This window comes from Chiroxiphia lanceolata, chromosome 7 (genome assembly GCF_009829145.1).
Source record: "Chiroxiphia lanceolata isolate bChiLan1 chromosome 7, bChiLan1.pri, whole genome shotgun sequence".
Classification (NCBI taxonomy): domain Eukaryota; kingdom Metazoa; phylum Chordata; class Aves; order Passeriformes; family Pipridae; genus Chiroxiphia; species Chiroxiphia lanceolata.
In genome coordinates, this window is record NC_045643.1 from 19,029,305 (window position 1) to 19,048,952 (window position 19,648).

The following is a 19,648-nucleotide window of genomic DNA, read 5'->3' on the forward strand; positions in this document are numbered from 1 at the left end:
TTTTCTTTAATTTTTTTTTTTGTTGTTCAGCATGACTTCCTAATGGCAATTATAAAAGGTAATCTTATTAGAATTGAGCTTTGGCTTCATTGGCTTTGGCTTGCTTTCTCAATAGTGTGTACTTTTTGCCCATCTCCACTGATATTGTATTACATTTATATACATGGCCACTTGAGAAGGGTACTTATTGGTCTAGACCTTTCTTAGTTTTGAAGCAAGTGTAAGACAGCTATAAAGAAAGCAACCAACCTTTTTGTACACTAATTTTGAAGTATTTAGTCAATAACAATTAGCTCATATAAAAGAAGATTGGGGTTTTTTCCCAGCAAAACCAAGGCAAGTGCTTGTACCATATCTACAAATCCACAGACTCTGAAAGACAACCAAAATGCAGGTCTGATGAGGAGACAGCAGAAACTCTAGCAACACTAGGGAAAGTTTGTTGTCTTGGAAACTGCTCAGCTAATCTCCTGATTCTGCTGTTTATTAATGACTAAAAATTTATAACTAACAACCCCAAAATTTATATTAAACACCAGTGGATATCACTTAACATAAATTTTGCTACTTCATTTTCATTTGTAGTGTGAACTTTATTCAGTGTTCCAGTGTACTCTTTGATCTGTTGACATAGGGCTTATTTCCTTTTTCCTGTGCATAGTGGACATTAAGCAGTTTTCACAGGAGCTATATACACAAACATTTGCAGTAAAGTTTGCTGGCTGAGTTATTGCTAGGATTGAAGCAAGAGAGTTTTATTTCCTTCTACTTTTTGTTTTTGTGCGAATGCAATGAATTATAAAGATGCCAAATTATATACAGTGGTGTTGGGTGCATTTTTTTAGTTATTTTAGATCAAATATCACAGGATCATAGAACAGTTTGGGTTGTAAGGAACCTTGAAAATCCTGTAGTTCCAACCACCCTGCTGCAGGCACAGACACCTTCCACTAAACCAGGTTGCTCAAAGCCCCGTGCAACCCAGCCTTGAACGTGAGTATGCTGTCTGTGATTACAGACAGTTCATATATAAACTATTTCTTCTCCATAGAGTCTCTTCATAATGGGTGATTGAACAACCTTGGAAATAAACCCTTTATACATATTATAAAAATGTTAAATATTGCTATTGTTAATAATACAGGTCACTTTGCCTTTCAGTATGTGTAGACTTCTTTCCATGTTTGAAACAAGGATTGGACTTTGGGGTGACCATCCTTCACCCTTTGCTAGTACCAAGCAACTAAAAAAGGAGAATTGTCTGATTTGAAAGCAAGAGCCATACATACAGGAAGGGAGGAAAATGAAGATGCAGCTCAAAGGCAAACAAGAGAAGGAGTGAGTGTTTCCTCTGGGAACTAGGATAAGAGGAAGCTTGGATAGACTCACCAGAAAGAACGAGATGCAGAACGGAACAGGGAACTGAGGAACAGAAATCCATGGGCACCATATACGGAGAAGATGTGTAACAGGAGGCAGTGTGGCAGGGTGAGAACACTGGGCCTAGAAATGAGTGGGATGAAATGGTGGAGGCAAGAAGAAAAAGGGGCCTATCTGTCACAGAAATTAGGTGAAATCTGGGTAAACAAAGAAACTGGGTGTAAGGATTGGAGGTAGAACAATGTATCTTCAAAGTTTTTATTCTTCCAAGTGGTATTGTATTTTCACATCATGGTGGAATATTACAGGTTTTGTCTTTCATCCATATGTGCACAATCTATTTCAATTCATTAAAATGATGGAATGTTTCATTTGTTTTAGTTTGTGCTATGCACTTGTTTGCAACAGTGCAAGCAAGTGTATGATACACCTGCTTTTGCTTTTTCCTTAGGGAACAATGTTTTACCTTCTTTCAAGTAGAACCCCATAGTGACAGAAGCTACATTCCTAAACTCCTGGGAAGCAAATACAAAAGAATAACAGAAGTGTCTCCATCCTGATTGTGTTCAATCAAGGTAGAACAATTAAATTTACTCCATATGTTCTGATGTTGTCCCATTTAAATCAAGATCATATCTGCAGATTATCACATCGAAGTGCCTTCCCATATCAGTTTCTGTTATACTTGCATCTGTTCAACAGAACTTAAACCAAATTTGTATAAACTAGAAATAAAACTTAAGGGAAAATAGCAGGATAGGCTTTATTATTTTAAAATACTCACTATTGCAGAGGAGCACTTACCCAAGGGGCAGAAAACTTAGCTTATTTGAGGTATAATGTAGGTCAAGAATACTAAAGCTAATAGCCATGTTCTGAAGCTTTGTATACGTAATGTTAGCCAAAGATATCTTGTCAATTGTGAAAAAGAATTTAGCAATGAGATAGTCTCATTTTCAGATGATGTTTTATTGATCGGGCTACTACAATTTTGAAGGGAACATGAAAGATTAAGAAAGCAAGTGAATTAGCTTAATAATGGCTAAAACCCACGGATGACATATACAATTTAATAAATAATTAAATTAAGAATAATCTAGACATTTTAATCTAGATTATTATTTCCTAGTGTATTGATACTAAATGAAATTTTAAGTTCATTAAAAAAACAGACTTAGTATGCTGCTAGTTATAAAAACAACCAAAATGTTAAAATCTGTAAGTATGATGTAAAAATAGAATGCTCTATAGCTACTGCATAAATCCAGTGTATAGTCTTCTCTGTAGTGTGTCCTGTTCAGCTAGGAAAAAAAATGCAGTAAAAATAGATAGCAGAATTTTTCCATGTGTCTAGGAATTTTCATATGAAGACATGTTAGGGAAATGAATGATAGACAATGTGCGAATGGCGTATAATGTTACATTTTAGTATTTAGAAGGTCTAGTTTATACCGTTACATTATACAAAAAGCAAGGTAAATTAGTCAAGTTGGCAGGCAACAAACCTACATTGATAAATGTATGCAACGTGCCCTTAAAAACACAAGGAATCACAATGTTCATGAGGCTAAAAGATTGATGAGTTACCAAAAATGAGTTGTATTAGATTTTTCCATTTTTATTTTTATATGTGTGAAAGGGAAAATTTGCATATTTACTGTTAAAGATTTTAAAATACCTCCAGTTAAAAACCAAAACAAACCAAACACATCAAAACCAAACAACAATCCTAAAACCTTTTTTGTTACTTTTTGTGAGGTCCTAACATTGCTCAGCAGTAGCGCTGGAGAACAAGCCTGAATACAGAATGGGTCTAATAGACACAGTTATCGAATTAAGAAAAGATAGAGGGGAAAAAGGTAGGAAAAAAAGAGAACGTACTAATTAGTATGACATGTAGTCCTGTAGCAATCATAGAGCAGTTAGTATTTTACATAGAATGACGAATTCAGCTCAGTGCTTGAGAAAGGAAGAGAGACGTCAGTCTTACCACACTTCCCCATCACTTACAGCTGTAAACTGGCACGTGGACAAGTCAAAAGCTGAAGAATAAAAGTAATTGGTTTGCTAAAAGAGCACACAATTGATTAATTATGCTTGGGTGAGACTGGCTGTTTTGGAGGGTCTTGTTGCAGAGACAACATTAATTTTTTCTTTCTTTAGTGTCAGGCACACTCTAGCCTCCATTTCCTCTGAGATAACAAGTGCTCTTTAAATGGAGAAGCTGCATCTTTGAACTTGAATAAAAGGATTGTTGTGTAGTGTAGGATTTAGCAGATGGGGTTAGAGAATCTGAACTTACCACTAGTCTTTTATTCTACACTAGGAAAAGCTTTGCCATTTGTAATGGCTCTGTTTGCTACACTCGCTATTAAGCACAGTAGTCAGATGTCGTTCTGAGGAATTGGGCAGCTTAGCTTCCAATGACATTGATTACGCTCAACAGTGAGAGTATGAGAACAAGTGGTGGGTGGAGAAGTGAAAAGGCAGTGTGAGGCATTTCAAGGAGGAGGTTTGCACTCCAGCACTTGCATGTGGGTGACAATCCCTCAGAGAAACAGGTTTTACTCTGAAGTGGAGCAGAGTTGAATCTTCTGTGCTCACTTCAGGTTTAATCTTCATCCCCACAAACTACCAGTGCAGCCTGTAGTTAATTGTGCATTTACTTGAAAATAACAGTAGCAAGAAACTGCATTTTTAGAAAGGAGCTGTGATTTCAGAGGGAGAGACCCTGGCATGTTAATCCCTGGCATAAATGGGTGTAATTCTCATGACAATGCTAAGCCTGTATACACATGGGCTGAGCTAAACCCAAAGATGGCACACAATGCTATTCAAAATCAATCATTTAATCCTTTTGAAATTTTTGTGATCTAACAACCAGAGATGTTTGTGTTAAGAAAAGATGGTGTGACAAAGCTGTAGTTGTCACTGACCGTGACTTTCTTTAAGATACAAATTATGACAAACAAACTCATGATCTTATTTTAGATAAACATTTCATGTTTTTATTCAAGAGTGAACATTAGTGAATTGAATAAACCCTCAGTGATAGTTACCAAACTCTGAAATAAGATCTAGTTTTTAAATTGGAAACAGTCCAAGCAAGCTTATACAAAAAAAGAAGAACAAAATTATCCTGGCAATAAGTCTACGTTTTATTTTACTGAAGTTTATGAGGAATCAATATAACCAAAACCAACCTTGAGTTTAGTTTCTTTTTCTTTTGCATGTATATATTTTAATACAAATAAAAGCAGATGGAAAAGGAAACGCATAGTACACAGTCTACAAAGCATACAAGTATTATATCACTTAAGATATGTAACAAGCTTCTAAACCACACTCTTCTCTTCTTGCATCAGTTGGCTTGAGACAGTATCAGAAACAGTAAATATTTATTTTACTTTGAAACAATGTTAGTAAAAGGCCTTGGGGTTATTCTGAAAGAAAAAAAAAAATCTTTGAATCTTTGACCCAAATTTCCAACATAATTTATGTCACTGTAAGTCCAGAAGACTCTTGAACTCTGTAGAATGTCCTCAAGATGTAGATTAGTTGCTCGCAACTGGAATCCAAATTAACTGGCACCTGTTCTGGTTTGGGCTGGGGTAGAGTTAAATTTTCTTCACAGTGGCTGGTATGGTGGCATGTTTTAGATTTGTGCTGAAAACAATTTGATAATACAGAGATGATGTGAGCAGTGCTTGCATCCTGTCAAGCTTCTGTGCTGCCCCACCAGTGAGGAGGCTGGGGGTGCACAAGAAACTGAGAGAGGACACAGCCAGGACAGCTGACTCCAACTGACTAAAGGGATATTACAGACCATATGGTGTCATGCTCAGCATGTAAAACTGGGGGAAGAAGGAGAAAGGAGGACATTTGAAGGGACGGCATTTGTCTTCCCAAGTCACCCTGTTGTCCTGGAGAAGGCTAAACACTTGCCTGCCCTTGGGAAGTGGTGGATGAATGCCTTCTTTGGATTTGCTTGCATGTGCAGTTTTTGCATTCCTTATTGAACTGTCTACCTCAACCCCTGAGTTCTCTCGCTTTTACCCTCATGATCCTCTCTCCCATCCCACCAGGGGGAAGTGAGCAAGTGGCTCTGTGGTGCTTAGTTGCTGGCTGGGGTTGAACCAGGACAGTGCTTAATATTAATTGTAAAGATAAAAATGCAAACATAGAAGTACAAAAATACTTTGTTCACTACTCTTACTTTGTTTAAGAGCTGAAATTTGGTTTGGGTTTAAGATTCTCACATACCTGTGTTTATATGTTTGTGTAGGATATCCAGAATTTTTTATCCTACAGCATTCTGTAATGGCTAATAAGTATTATGAATCTTAGCAACCAACCAGATAAGTATGATAGATTAAAGTAAGTGATTTAAAATAAAGTCCTTAAGGCATGTTTGTATTTGTAATGTTTCTCTCTCAAATACTTGCAAAAGTTCCTGTGAGAAAGTATGCCTATTCTTAAAAGACCTTTGAAGTCCAAAATAACAAAGTGAAGATTGAAAAAAAAAAAAAGACAAGAGGGGAAAAAATGGCTTTTTAAATGCATTGTCAGAAAGTGAAAATGCATATTTATGTTTTCCTATGTTTTTAGCTTTCATAGAAATTGTGTTATTTCATCACCAAAAGACTTTGCATAATGGTATGTGATTCTAAGGAAATACCAGTAAAGCAATATAATCTAAACTTATATTATGCTTTGGGCTTCCACTTTTTTCCAGTTGTTCGTTCTCCTTTTCCTAAACCAGTCCATCGGATTAAAAAAGAAAGCAAACATAATGGCACTCTCTGAAAGCAAAAAATTGTTGAAGTTAATGCAGGCAAATATTAACTGTTTTTTCCAGTGGATTTTCCTTCCCTGTGTGAGATCAAGAATAGGGCAGTTATATCTGATATGTTACCAGCCAATTTCTTAGTAGAGGTATACTATAGGTGTGGTTTGGATACTTCATATCATTTTCACGTTCTTGTTTCCAGCTACCCTACTTTCTATTTACCTTAATAAAGCTTTTGGAGATTCTCAAGTGGGGAGTGTAAGTAAGTATTGCTTACATATTACTTACATTATCTGAGTATTACTGGTTATATTCGTAAAGTGAATAAATACAAATTTTAACATAAGTATGCATGTGTGACCATGTCTAACCATGTGAACAGTGACAGCTTCAGGCTTCTTGATTTCCATGCCCAGCTTGCTTGGTGAGATCAGCAATGAACGTGCAAACTTTCCCCGGGGTAGCCTAGAGCGACCTTTTTTATCTCTGACAGTGCTGCCAAGTGTTTCAGTATTCTCTGATTTAAAAACAAAACAAAACTAAACCACAATGAAACAGTTATTGCCAAATCTAAGCCTGAAGGGCTTAGATTATATACTTACATACGTATATACATATGTGTGTGTATGTATAAAAATAAAACGAGAGCATAGAGAACATCAGCAGGCTGGGAGGTAGAGAAATGGAAATTGGCTGGCATCCAATTAAAGAAAGGTCCAGGCATGAGAAAAAAGAAATTCTTTAAATAGGCATTTAACATAAGGTAAAAGAGAACAGCTGTTTGCTTCGAACTTTTTCCTAAAACAAATGGTTGTATGGGACAAGAAGTAAAAGAAAAGTTAGTAAGGGTCTTTCTGTTCTTAGTCTGGAAAACTGTGTAAGCCAGACTTTCACGTTCAGACTTTCTAAGCACTTTTATGCAAGGGGCCTGCTGGGGATCCACATTCTTCTGCAGTCAGGATGGATGCTGAGTCATCAGGAAAGCTGGCCATTTGGTTTACGGTTTCTAAATATAGAGGTGAACATTTAAAGCCCTAATCTGGGAACAGTGGACATTCGTGTGCAGCTTTGGTGACATGAAGATTTCATTTGTAATAGGCTTGTATCAAAACCAAAGTTGTGCTTCTATTATGTGTATTGCTGACGAACTGTAGCTCCTATGACAAAACCCACTTAATTAAAATTTAAAAATTTTTAAAAGAAAAATAGAAGAGTGATAAGTTTCAGTTTTTGCTAAACATCAGAACTCTGTCAGGATAGCTTGTGTATCTTTGCTCTATGCAGAAGAGGTAGAACAAGTAGACTTTGGGGGAGGGAGCATAAGAGCAACCTAAATTAAGAAAGGAAACTCAGGTTAAGGTTAGAAGTGGTGAATTTTGACTCTTCAATTGGATTTTAGCTATTGTGTTCAGTGGGTAAGGAATATGACTTTGTGGGAGTCTGACTGGAAATTGTCAGTTTGCTGAATAAATATTATCAGATATTTATCCTAACATTACCTTTGCAGTTGGTATAATATACCAACATTCAGTAAGTTGGTGGGGTGGTTTTTTAATTTCTGGTGAACTTCTGCACACTAGGTTTGTTGGTTTGTTTGTTTGGGAACTTTGCTACAATAGGACCTTTGATATTCAGTGCTTTGACAGAGAATCAGAATTTAAAGATGCATTTTCACTTTCACTGTAGATGAATTTTTATAATCCAGTGTTGCATAGTAGGAGTTCCTTCTTAAAAAAGCAAGGTTTTACATGGGTGATTCAGTGTTTTATTTTGACAGCATTTCTGTGCCTTCTGCATAGATCCCAGCTGAAGAAATGCTTGCTGAGTGCTTTGCCACCTGAAAATGTGGGGCAGGGAGGGAGAAATCCTGCCTGGTCAACAGTTATGTCAGTTTGGCTAAACACGTGCATTGCCGACAGTGGTGGCGTGGCTCTGCCAGGGCAGGCCCAGGCATTGCACCTGCTGTGCCACCGAGGTGCCGTGACTCACCCCTGGTTCCCTCTGTATGGATCTGCTACTGCAGAGCTTGTGCAGCACAGGTGCCATCTCCCCACTCAGCTATCAGTGTCTTCCAGGACAGTGAGTCCTTCAGTAAGCTGTGAGGTCCAAGAGGTATTGTTCTGGCAGGCCAGGTGTGGCCCAGGGGCACCAGTGCCTGGCTCTGCTTTGAGTGAAGAAAGTGCTTCATTATTTAGATTGCTTACAGTGCAAGCAGGCAAAACTCTTGGTAACTGAATTAAAGAAAGAATATCTAGTAAGTGGATGGCAGCAGAGGGAAGACTGTTTTGAGGAAAAATAGGGGTTTTTTCTTGAAATTTTGTGTCAAATTTTCATCCTGAGTATGTACAGTATGTTTTAGGAGCTACTTTTGTAGCTGAAATAGCTGGAAACAGAAGTTTTAATAGGGTGCAAAAAACGTGTAGCTGTGTTAAGCGACAAAGCTCTAGCCATCGCATCCAACACGCAGTGCTTTTGTACGGTGGCAGTTCATGTGCAGCTGATTCATCAGTCAAAAAAAAAAGTCATTACCTTACTATAAGATGTGAACTTCAAAATGAGACTCTGCCCTCATTTTCTGTGAAAACTTTAAACATGCAAAGTTTGAGGTTTTAAAAGTTAGCGAGCCATGCGTGAGTTATAAAACCACAAGTTAGCAACTCATGTTAAATTTTGAAAAGACTGGTTTTTATTTGCTTCTAGCTCAAAATTAATTTTATCTATTTCCTTCCAACTGGTGTAAGACTAAGACAGATGATTTTACAATAAAATGGAGTTTCTTGACAGTATTACAACAGCATGATGAGAAGAATCTTTTTCTGATTAAACTGGGATGGAGGATTGTTCTGACACTTGTCTTAAAAGGTCTGACCTTGGCCACAGACATCTTGTCTGTTGCTCTCATGGAGTTTCTCAGCAGCATGTAGGTGGAGTCAAGGTCTCTGGGCTCCAGAAGACAAAAGCTTAGGTGACCTCCAAGTGTATTTCTGCTGCCTGGGATAGATATAAACAAAGCAAGAAAGTCACGGTTTATTCCACTAGGAGAAAAATCAGTAAATGTTTATTATCAGTAAATGAAAGTCCATTTTATCAGGACTTTCTAGCATGTTCTCTGGAGAGGACTGAATGCTTCTTTCAATTATGCATGGTATGCTGAAGGTATTCATTTGGAACTTTATTACCAGTCTTTATTATAATTCTCTTTATTTTGGGTGCTATCTTTGCACAGAATCAAAACCAGAATGTGTCTCTTCTTCTTAATTGAATTTCTTACTGTTATTTGTCTATTTTCTACCTACAACATTAAAAACACTAGTTATTTCATGCATGCTACCATTAATATATAATGGATGAGACCTTGGTACACTTAAAAAAATACAGAATACAGCTGAGACAGAAATATGAGCTGAATTATTGACTGTGTAAAATATAGCCACAATTTCAATTAAACTCTTAACATTGTGTGACCAGTTGCTGTGTCTCATTTGAATCTTATGTGAAAAGAAACATGGAAAATGCAAAACATTTTCTGTATCCACAAAACTGCTACTGCTTCTTTCTCCAGTGGAAGTGACTCCCCTCTGTCTTTAACAGTGAGCTAAACCCGGTAAGGTAGCAGTAGTTCCCAGTAGTATCATTCAGTTTTTGTTTTCTTGTGGAAATCAGTGCCATTTTCAATCAGTCTTTTTTTTTCATATGAAGGCCCTGAAGTGTCACTCATCCCAGTGCTGCTCTATGAGTTGTGGTGAAATTAAATTTCCATAGAAAAGGCAAATTTTGTGAGTAACATATACTTGCAGATTTCTCTAATGAATGTGCAATGCCATAAAGGGCCCACAGCAGCTTCCTAGTCAGTGGCTATTATTATGGAGCATTTAATTTGTGCACAAGTATAGTCTTTCTTGTCTATATATGTCTCTATATGTCTCTTATATGACTAATATAATATAATATAACGTTTTTTTTCATGTGATTCCTAAGACCTTGCCTCAAAATTGGTATAACAAATATTGTTCTGACCAATAGGAACCAAGAAAAAAATTGGCCACAGGCTTCACGAAAGACAAGATCTCATCATAAAGAAATTTCATAGTCAGATCTAGAGCTACTGTGCATAGCTGTTCAGGTAGATCTGTTGACCCTTGGATGAGTGTAGTATCAAGAGTTGTTGGGCTGCATTTTCTGGGACCTTCTTGATATTTGTGATTTTACTCTTCTATATAGGAAAACATAGAATCTTTTGGCAAAATGAAAAGGAAAGAAAAAATGTTGCAGCTTGATTATATCTGTATTGTTAGACTTGGTTTTTAAATTAGTTTTTAAGTTCTTCTCAGAAGTGCTTTAGTAAAATATTAATGTGGGTGTTGAGCAGTCACAGGACAGAAGCAGTCCAGAGTCTGTATCTGCTTCATACAGAAAAAGCCTGTAATAGAATCAGCAGAATGCCTTAATACAAAGAAGTTTGAAAAGGAAACTAAACTGTTCTGTATTCTCATTTATTAGACAGGGAGAGGGAACTGAAGAGTAACCTTTAAGGAACTCAAATTGCACCTGAATAATTTGCATTTAGAAAGGATGTTCCTTTCGTGTTCAATTGGTTTATTGAATCCATGTTAGATTCCTGTAAATGCTACACAGCTTTGCATCTCCAGTATTTTGCCTAAATGAAAGACTAACCTTTGGAACCTGGCTTGGCTATATTACATTTTTGTTTAGTCTAATAGAGGTGATGAAAGTCATTGAACTGAATAGCACACATTCCCTTGGTCCTTTAGAAGCAGCTTTAACAATAATCTCACTTGGATGTTCAGAATGACAGGAATTAACATCATTCCTATACATTGGAACATGCTTCTGCTTGAAACAGCCTTCTCAAATGCATGTTGCTACAAGGGCAGAGTGTGGAGCGGAAGAAAGAAAAGCTGAATATACTTTTCATTCCCAAGAGAAATTAAAAAGAAGGCAAGTGCTTTGAGTGGTGAGCAAGCATGCCTTCATTTTGATTCTACTGACCTGCCATAAAGAAGTGAAACAATGCTCATTTTACTGAAAAAAAAACCACTTTGAAAACGAGTGTCTTAAGGAGCTGTGGGGTTGGTGTGAATGTGGACTGAGCTCATTTTGTTCCTTCAGTGTACAGAATATGTTGACAGTAAATTCTTCCTGCAGATAGTGGTCATGAGAAGTTTTGCCTTGAGGGTTAAACAAAAAACTGTATTAGAAGTATATGAGAAATCTTGCTGTGTATGTGGGACCTCTATATAATACACCTATTTCAGTCCCTTTCTGTTTCAGCTTTTTCGTGAGATCTCTCAAGTATCTTGTACAGAGTCTTTATGGGCAAGGTAGTATTTAACAAGGTGCTTGAGATCTATAATGTTTTGGGATTTGTTTGTGATTTTTATGCAAAAGCAAAATCATAATGAAATCAGACATTAATCTAGTTTGTGAATTACACTGAGAAGTGCTTTGTGGAAAAATACCCAAATCACTAACAGAGATTGGGGATTTAATATTCTACATTAATATACCCAGAACTAGACACATCAGATTGTAAGCAGCATTTTTGAGTTTATTCATAGCAATAACTACTTTTTTGTATTAAGGGAGGGTGATAGTTTGGTTCTGATCCTGAAAAACAGGAAAAAGCTAATGTCTTTGTGAACTCTGCACTGACACTCTCTTTAGGGGAACTTTGCAATAGCTGTGTAATTGCTCTTTTGAGTCAGAGTCTGGGATCTCCTGAGTTATTCTGAATGTGTGCTAGCCTCAATTATTCCTCTGGTCCCCAGGTGGATTTTTTTCTTCCACTGCTCTACAGCATTCCTTACCCTTTCCCACATGAAGGTAGAAGGGCTAGAATTTGGAATGACAGTACTGGAAATTGAAAGCTTCTATAAAAGAGGAATCATAACTTTTGCCCAGAAAATCTCTATGTAGTCTTTGCTTTCATATTGTTGAATCCCATGCCAAGAAGCTACGCAGTGAACAGTTTGCCATAACTAAGCATCAGGACCAAATAACAAGAGCCATGGATAAGATAACCACCATAATAAAGGTCCACTAAAACCATATATAAACAAAGCCTTCCCAAACAACCTGGATATTTTGTACCTGTCACATCAGCAAAAAAGGCATGGCTACAATCCTTGAATTCAGTACAGCTGCTTAACTGTAATTGGTTATGAAGTTGTGTAAGAAATCGTCCCATCCTGGTGAATAATCATCTCATCTCGTTCATTGTTAGTTCATGGTTGGGTTAGAGTGAGGGTGATATAATAACACACAAAGCAGTAACTTTAGTACCTAAGACTTGCAGCTACCACAAAATCATGCTGTGTATTCTCAGAGGTGGAGGATACAGGCCATCTGACTTCTGTTCTTTGCTCTACCTATTCAAAGAGTAATAAATTGATATCAGTATTCTACTCTATTTTCTCTAGGCACTCCAAGAGTGAGATTTGGAGTATTTAAGGGATCTACTAAAGTTCAGAAATGAAACATAGGTTATCTAGAACAATGGATCTTTCTACAGTAATAGCAAGGCTTGACTATGTGAGAACAGAATTTTCTTTGGAAACAGTTCAGCTCTGTCTCAGAAACTACAGATAAGGAATGTAAGTACCATGTTTGTGTGCATGTGTGTGTAAAACAAAATAAAAATTCCAAAACAAAGCAAGTTGACTTGCTCCTTCCCAGCTCCACATAGACAGAATTGTAGAACTGCAGAGACAACCATTGTTCTTTAGGCAGGCTGTATGCATACATGAAGCGTGGTCAGGAAACAAAATAGAAATACATAAAAAAATAGAATGGAAAAAATAAACTAATGTGCAGAAATATCTTGCTGCTGTTCCGTTTGTCTCTCTATATAGTGTAAATAAATTAGTATGTGCAGTTGACCATGAATTATCCTTTACCCTCGAGGGTCTAAAAACTTAATTTGGAACAAGTTTGACAGGGTATTTCACAACTTCTTTGGATTTTTTTTTTTTTTTTTTTTACTTTTTAATAACTTGGCATATGAATTTATGAGTGTACTGCGGTACTATCATCAAAAAGAAGATCAAAATAGTGACTAGAATAAGTGAAAAGGAGATAGAACTGGCACAAAATCTGTATGGAACAAAGAAGTTACATTTATTATTCAAGTACAACTCCCATTGGGAACTTGCATAGGTATCATATAAGTCATGATGGAATAGGTCCTCTAACGAAGGACCATTATTATGAGAAGCAGGTAGTCTCCATTTAAAATAAAAAGCTAGGCACAATTATACTGGTTGTTAGCATGCAAGCAGCTAAAAGAACCCTGTGTGTTATTAGGCACTAACCCTTACTACGTGAAATGGAATTGTCTGATAGGAAAATTGGGTAGGACTTTCTGTGGAAAAAAATGCAAATTGTGGATAAAGTTATCTGTAGGAGTCTTATGACTGATATTAATGGTTTAAGGTTAAGTTTTGTTGGCAACGAAACAAATATTTTGGCTGTTCTTGAGGTCTGTGAGCTTTATTAAGTACATGAATTACAAGTAATCTGATAGCATACTATGTTCTCTTTGCTTCCCTAGGATCCTTGAACCCGTCTCATCTGAGACAGGCATTGCTTTCACTGTTGTTTCTATGACAGCTGAATGTGAATGGTGAATGTATCTTTGGAAGGCAGAAGGTGAGGTGCATTGTCTTTTAGTGGTCAAGCCTGATAGACATCCTTTTTTATGTGTTGGTATTGAGTTTTATATAAGATTTTGCAAAAGTGAAAATGAGTTTTCCCTAGAGAGAAAGATAAGAAATAAAGGATTAGGATATCTCTCCATACAATAACTCCTACTGTGAAATTCTAGCCCTATTTGTAATGCTAGGTTAATAGTTGGAATTGATGATCTTAAAAAGCTCTATGATTCTAATAAGAGCTTTGCTACTGACTTCAGGATCATCACAGTTTTACTCCTAAGGTGCAGTTGTGCTTTTCTAGGAAAGCTAAAGTATAAAATACAGCTTCTGCCAGCACACCATCAATGCAATAGGAAGGGAAGAGGATAACATTGAATTACATCCATAGCCAATAATAGCTGCTGTGAGCGTCCTGATGATCAGTGTATTAATGTTAGTCATCAGCTTTTTGGGTTTGTATAAGATTATTTTCTTCAAATCTGAATGAAGTAGACTCAAGATGATTTTGAGTTCTTTATGGAACTGTAGTTAGTATATTTTTTTTAAACTCTTTAAAGAATGTCAGATGTGGTAAAGCTTCTTAAATTTTTATTAATAAAGCACACCATTTATAACTAACTAAGTTTTGAAGCCCTCCAAGGCACTGTTTAATTTTTCAGCTCTCTTTTTTTGGTTCTATCTAGTTCTGTTCCTATCATCAGGTCTTGCCTTTTGTAAAGTAGACATTCTCATGCACACATTTCTGGGACATATTGTGCACATCATGAAAGAAGGAAAATGACTCTTGATTGGGATCCCAGTCTTCACTGACCCACTGCTCAGTGGATATTAGATAGTGTGCTTGGCTATCAGCAACATTGTAGAGGGTCTTTGGCCAGTACATTGCCTACAAGTCATGGATTGAAGACTGTTCCTTCATATATTTCAGGCAGAGCTAACATACTCTTTTTGATAGGGCTGTTTTGATGTCAGCTAAGAAAATAACTCTTTGATGTGTTTGCATGAGAATGAATCCTGTAGATAAAATTATATTGCATAATAGTTTCCTGCAGCTCCCCAGATACTTATTAGAGTATTAGGAAATTTAATTCAGCCTCTCCCTAAGAATTGAGATCTCCACTTTGTACTTCTGATTGCTTCTCTCAGCTCAATTAATGACATGGAAGCACTTGTTCTTTCTCTGAATAGTGTCTGGGTGCCTCCTGCCAGAGCAATGGAGATCACCTTCTGCTGAGCTTATAGATATATGCAGGAATAGAGCCATAATGGGTGCTTCAGCGCACTGTGTAATATCCTCTTCCAAATTAAGGAAGCTCTGAGACCAGTCAGTTTTTCCCTGCCTGTATTTGATTGCACACTTAAAATCAGCTGACTCTCAGATCAAGTGGTGCCTTGTAGCTTTAAGCTCAGCAGTGGCTGTTGTCTGTGTTAGGGAATTTTTCTGTCACTATAAAAGGCAAAACAAGACTAAAGATACTAAAGATGGCCCTGGAATTTTTTTGCAATGATGCTCCCTGAGAAACTTGAAATTTCTTGATTGCAAATAGGAAAACTCTTGAAGTTTCCTACTTGGTAGTACATGGTAGAGAGAACTTGAGAAGGGAAGAAAAGGGTTTAATTGAATACTTTCCAAAAATAAAGTGAAAAAAAATTATGTATATCAAATCAGAAGGAAATAGAATAGTAGGGTGCGGTGACAAAGTCCTCTTACAATCTGATAGTACTCAAAACTGGGCAAAGTTCTGCATTGTGGTATTAGATGTCAACATCCTGAGATATTCAGCTTGGCACAGTGAGACCACTTCATTGCCTCATTTCATGCTGGTGTGTTTCAGGCTATGTGCTGAATATTTCCAGTACTTGGCTTTTTATACTATGTGCAATAGATTAAATTTTCCTATTTTGACAGGGAATATCTTTAGCAGGATGCCTTGAAATGCCTTAGGGATTCAAGCTGTCCCTTAATCAATGCTGCAGAGGATGCAGTTTTGATTTTTTTCCTCTAATACATGAACTATGACACTAGATTCATCCTGGCATACATCTGCCAGAGCAGACTGAAGGCATTCAGTTAGAGACACTTCATGACCAGCATAGGGCCAACAAATAGGAGGCAATCTAAAAAAGGGGGATTGAAATATAATATAGATGGGAAATATAAGATATCTCAAAATAAGGTCATAATGGAGGACATAAATTGCACATCTATGCAGACAGCAACAGGACATCCTCAAAATATCCTACAGTATCTGCATACTGATACTGACTTTTACAAATATGCAACAGATATGGATTGTTTCTGAAAAGAACAGCTATGGGTCAAGATGTAACATAACAGAGAAAACAACTCTGCAAATATAAATATTTATTATTAGTGGAGAGAAACTGCTTCCTACTAAAATTGGCAAGAATGATGAATCCAACCCTCCTACTATTTATTGGAGAATTAGAAGGCTAATGAGGTGCAGCGAAAAACCCTTTTCTGCCTTCTAGAAAAATCAGCAAAGCTGACGCTGTCAGACCATAATGAAGAATATTCCAGCATATTGAGAGCTACTGGGCTGCAGATCCACCACTAAAAATCTCCAGTGCCTGATACTGAACCAAAAAGAGAAAAACACAAAATGAAAATTCCTACATTACCTGAAGGACATGCAGAATTCTTTTCCATCTGCATTTTTTGTGATTGTTAATACTTGTGTGAAACACTGCTGGACTGCCATAGAGCAAATTACAAGCAAGAGGTGACTGTGTCTAGTTTGATCTTTGAGCTTCTTTGATTAGATGCAGGTAAGAGTCAATGTCATCTCTACATATTGTGGCATGTTTAACATCTGCTGTTCCTGCTGGTTTGCAGTTTGAGTCCTTAACTTATGACCTTTTCTTTTTCTTTGATTTAGCCACTGATTACACCCCAGAAGATGTGATTCATTTGAACTACAAAATCTCTGCTTGTTGTGGTACTAATAAGCATTGTGCCTACTGAAAGCTGTAGCAGAAGAGAAAGGGAGGAGGCCTAACATGCCTGACACTGTCTTTTATCTGTGTTGCAGCAAGGGGAGAAAGAAAGATGTACAGGAATTGTTTTATCATCATGCACACATATACACACACATAAGCATTTTTATTTGTTTATCTAATCTCCTGGACGCTTTTTCAATGCCTGTTTTAACCCTTTGTTCTTGAAGTAAGTAAGGAAAAACTATATGACAGGCATTTAATTTTTTTCTTTCCTGAGAGCAGCTAGTGTCCCTTGTGTTGAGAAGAAAATAGTACCGTGTGGAAAGCTAAATTTCAATTAACACATCAAAGGGCAGTTTGTGGTATTTTGCCTATAACTAAGGCTTAACTGAGTTGCAGGACTCTGGGAATTTTGTGTTTTCCTATATGCTCACTTACTGCATTCTTAGCTCTCCTACTTTTCTAGTCTTCCTCTGCTTCTCCAAATGGGACTAATGAAAGCAGTATAATCTTGTCGAATATGGTTCTTGCTGAGGAATTAGATGAACAGCTGCTGGGAACAGTCTGGGAATACAATTTGGTGGAAAAAAAGAGATGAGGTACAAACAAATTCCCTTATGATGCCATTCATTCTATATGCAGTATTATACCAGAGGGTGGAAAAATGGGAAGGCCTAAAATTCAATTTCAATTTGAGCTGGTTTAAAAAGAAGCAATTCTACATACATTGCAGCCACAAAAACATATATTTATAGGCACAGGCTTTCACTTTGTAGGTAGAAACTGCACAGCTGGTTGTGTACATCTGGTTTTTTGCATGCATAAGAACTTACTTTTACAGGCAAAACTATTGTACTTTCTTCTCAGTATTTCCCAAACAGTTATGCTAATTCCTACATTATCTAGTTCATATCTCTTCTTCGTGCTTTAAACAAGGTTGGGAAGGGGAAGAAAACCCTGCATTTTGGCATGCAGGACAATCAAAAATCCAATCCAGAAAATTAAAAAGTCATTGGTATGTGTCAGTGTTCCTGCAATATCCTCCCACTCACATTTTTGCATTGTAAAAATCCAGCATGCAGTTGTTGGTTAGGACTGGAAATTAAAGCTAATCCCCTCAGTTGCCTTATGCATGTCATACACCAATTGAAGCAATGGCATTTTGCTTTCTTGTCTTGCTACTTCAGTGAATTTCTTCTTGGGTCCTTTACACCTGGGAAACACACAGAGAATTAAACACACCTCTCTATGGAAATGGGAGAGCCAAACACAAGAATTACGTTGATCTTGGATAAATTATCATTTAATGTAGTTCTAATAATTCCCACTATTTTGTAAAGTTTGGTGGGGATCTCGGTAATATAGAACATGCTGTGGCCTTTGGCCCAGCATATTTTGAACGAGATTTCCACCAACTTGTTTCCTTTCAACCCACTAATGGCCAGTAGCCAGTAGTAGGAGTTGGATTCTTTTCTTGATTGGTGGGTTAGAACACATGGAAACCCTCTTATGCTGTGTATGTTTTGTAAACTACAAGCTTGGACTGAAAACAGCCATTTTAGAGTTCTAGGAAAGTAATTTTAAATAAATACTTCAAAATATTATTCTGGAACTGAATTTTTTCCAATTTTTTAAAATTGGAAGAGGCCTTCTTGGTAGTGATGAAGAAAGAAATATGTATTTTTAAAAAATAACTCTTAGAAATCATCTAAAAGTTTAACAGTCATGAAGACTTCATCCTAAATGACATTTTGGTTTCTTTAAAAGGGATTGCATTAGCTCTCAGAATGGAAGTGTCACCAGATCAACTGTAACTATAGCTTGACACTTTGTGCTTCTGTGCATGTGCACAGCTTGATATTATCTAAGTACTGGTAACAGTGATACCTAAGGCTGCCCTGGATAAACACAGGTTTCTGATGACAGCATCTTAAGTACAGGAGAAAAGCTCTTGTGCAGTTTACATTTATGATACCATCATATCCCTGTGGTGCTGACAGAGCTTCATTCACAGTTTTTCGGTGAGTTGTTTTTCTGTATTTCATGTATCACTTCTCTTTCTTGGTGAAAATCATTGATATTTCTTCTCTTTAATAAAACCAGATTAAAATTAAGAATGAACATCAAAATACCTTTTACTAACCTCGTTATTTTAAAAGAATTCAAAATCCCAATTTGACTTCTTAATGGTTGTAAAATGTATGTTTTGGACAGTAGAACTGTATTTTAAGAAATAAAGTAATAAATAAAGAATATTTTTGACACATTTATGTTTAAAAATTGCTAAAGTTAGTTTACTTTATTTTTTTCATTTTCATAGTTATTTTTTATTTTATGTGGAGGTTTGTTTTATTTTACTAAGGCCTTGATTCACCACAACAGTTGTACTGCCTAATCTATAGCAACCAAGTTAAATGAAACAGGTTCTCCAATACTGAAATCATTACAGGGGAAAAAAAAAAAAGGAGGTCCAGTCCATCCCTGTTGTGGCAGGAAATGGGTAACTAGGTCATCCCTGACAGATGTTTGTATAGGCTGCTGTTAAAAACCACAAATGAAGGGGATTCCACAACCTCTTAAACCTATTCCATCTAATCTAGACTTTAAGTTGAAAGGATTTTTTGTTGTTGTTTCATTTTTTATATGTACTCTGCTGCATAATTGTTATAATTCAGGTGGGTACAAAGATCTGTTGACCATGACTTTCTGTATGCTACCTTTTAAAATACACATTTTCCCTCTGGTCTTCTTTTTCTGAGGAAGCCAAGCCCCATTCCTTCAATCTTTCTTTGTAAGTCATATTTTCAAAATAATTTACCATTCTTGTTGGTTTCATTTCAACTTC

General features: G+C 36.7%; 1 long non-coding RNA gene across 1 annotated transcript; it reads left to right on the forward strand.

Moving 5' to 3' along the window:
* Nucleotides 1-30: 30 nt before the first annotated feature.
* On the forward strand, nucleotides 31-19,061 carry LOC116789158. Its single transcript, XR_004357921.1, has 5 exons — nucleotides 31-1,488; nucleotides 1,832-1,955; nucleotides 12,610-12,783; nucleotides 13,740-13,837; nucleotides 16,743-19,061. It is a non-coding gene; the product is annotated as an uncharacterized LOC116789158 (long non-coding RNA).
* Nucleotides 19,062-19,648: the final 587 nt, after the last annotated feature.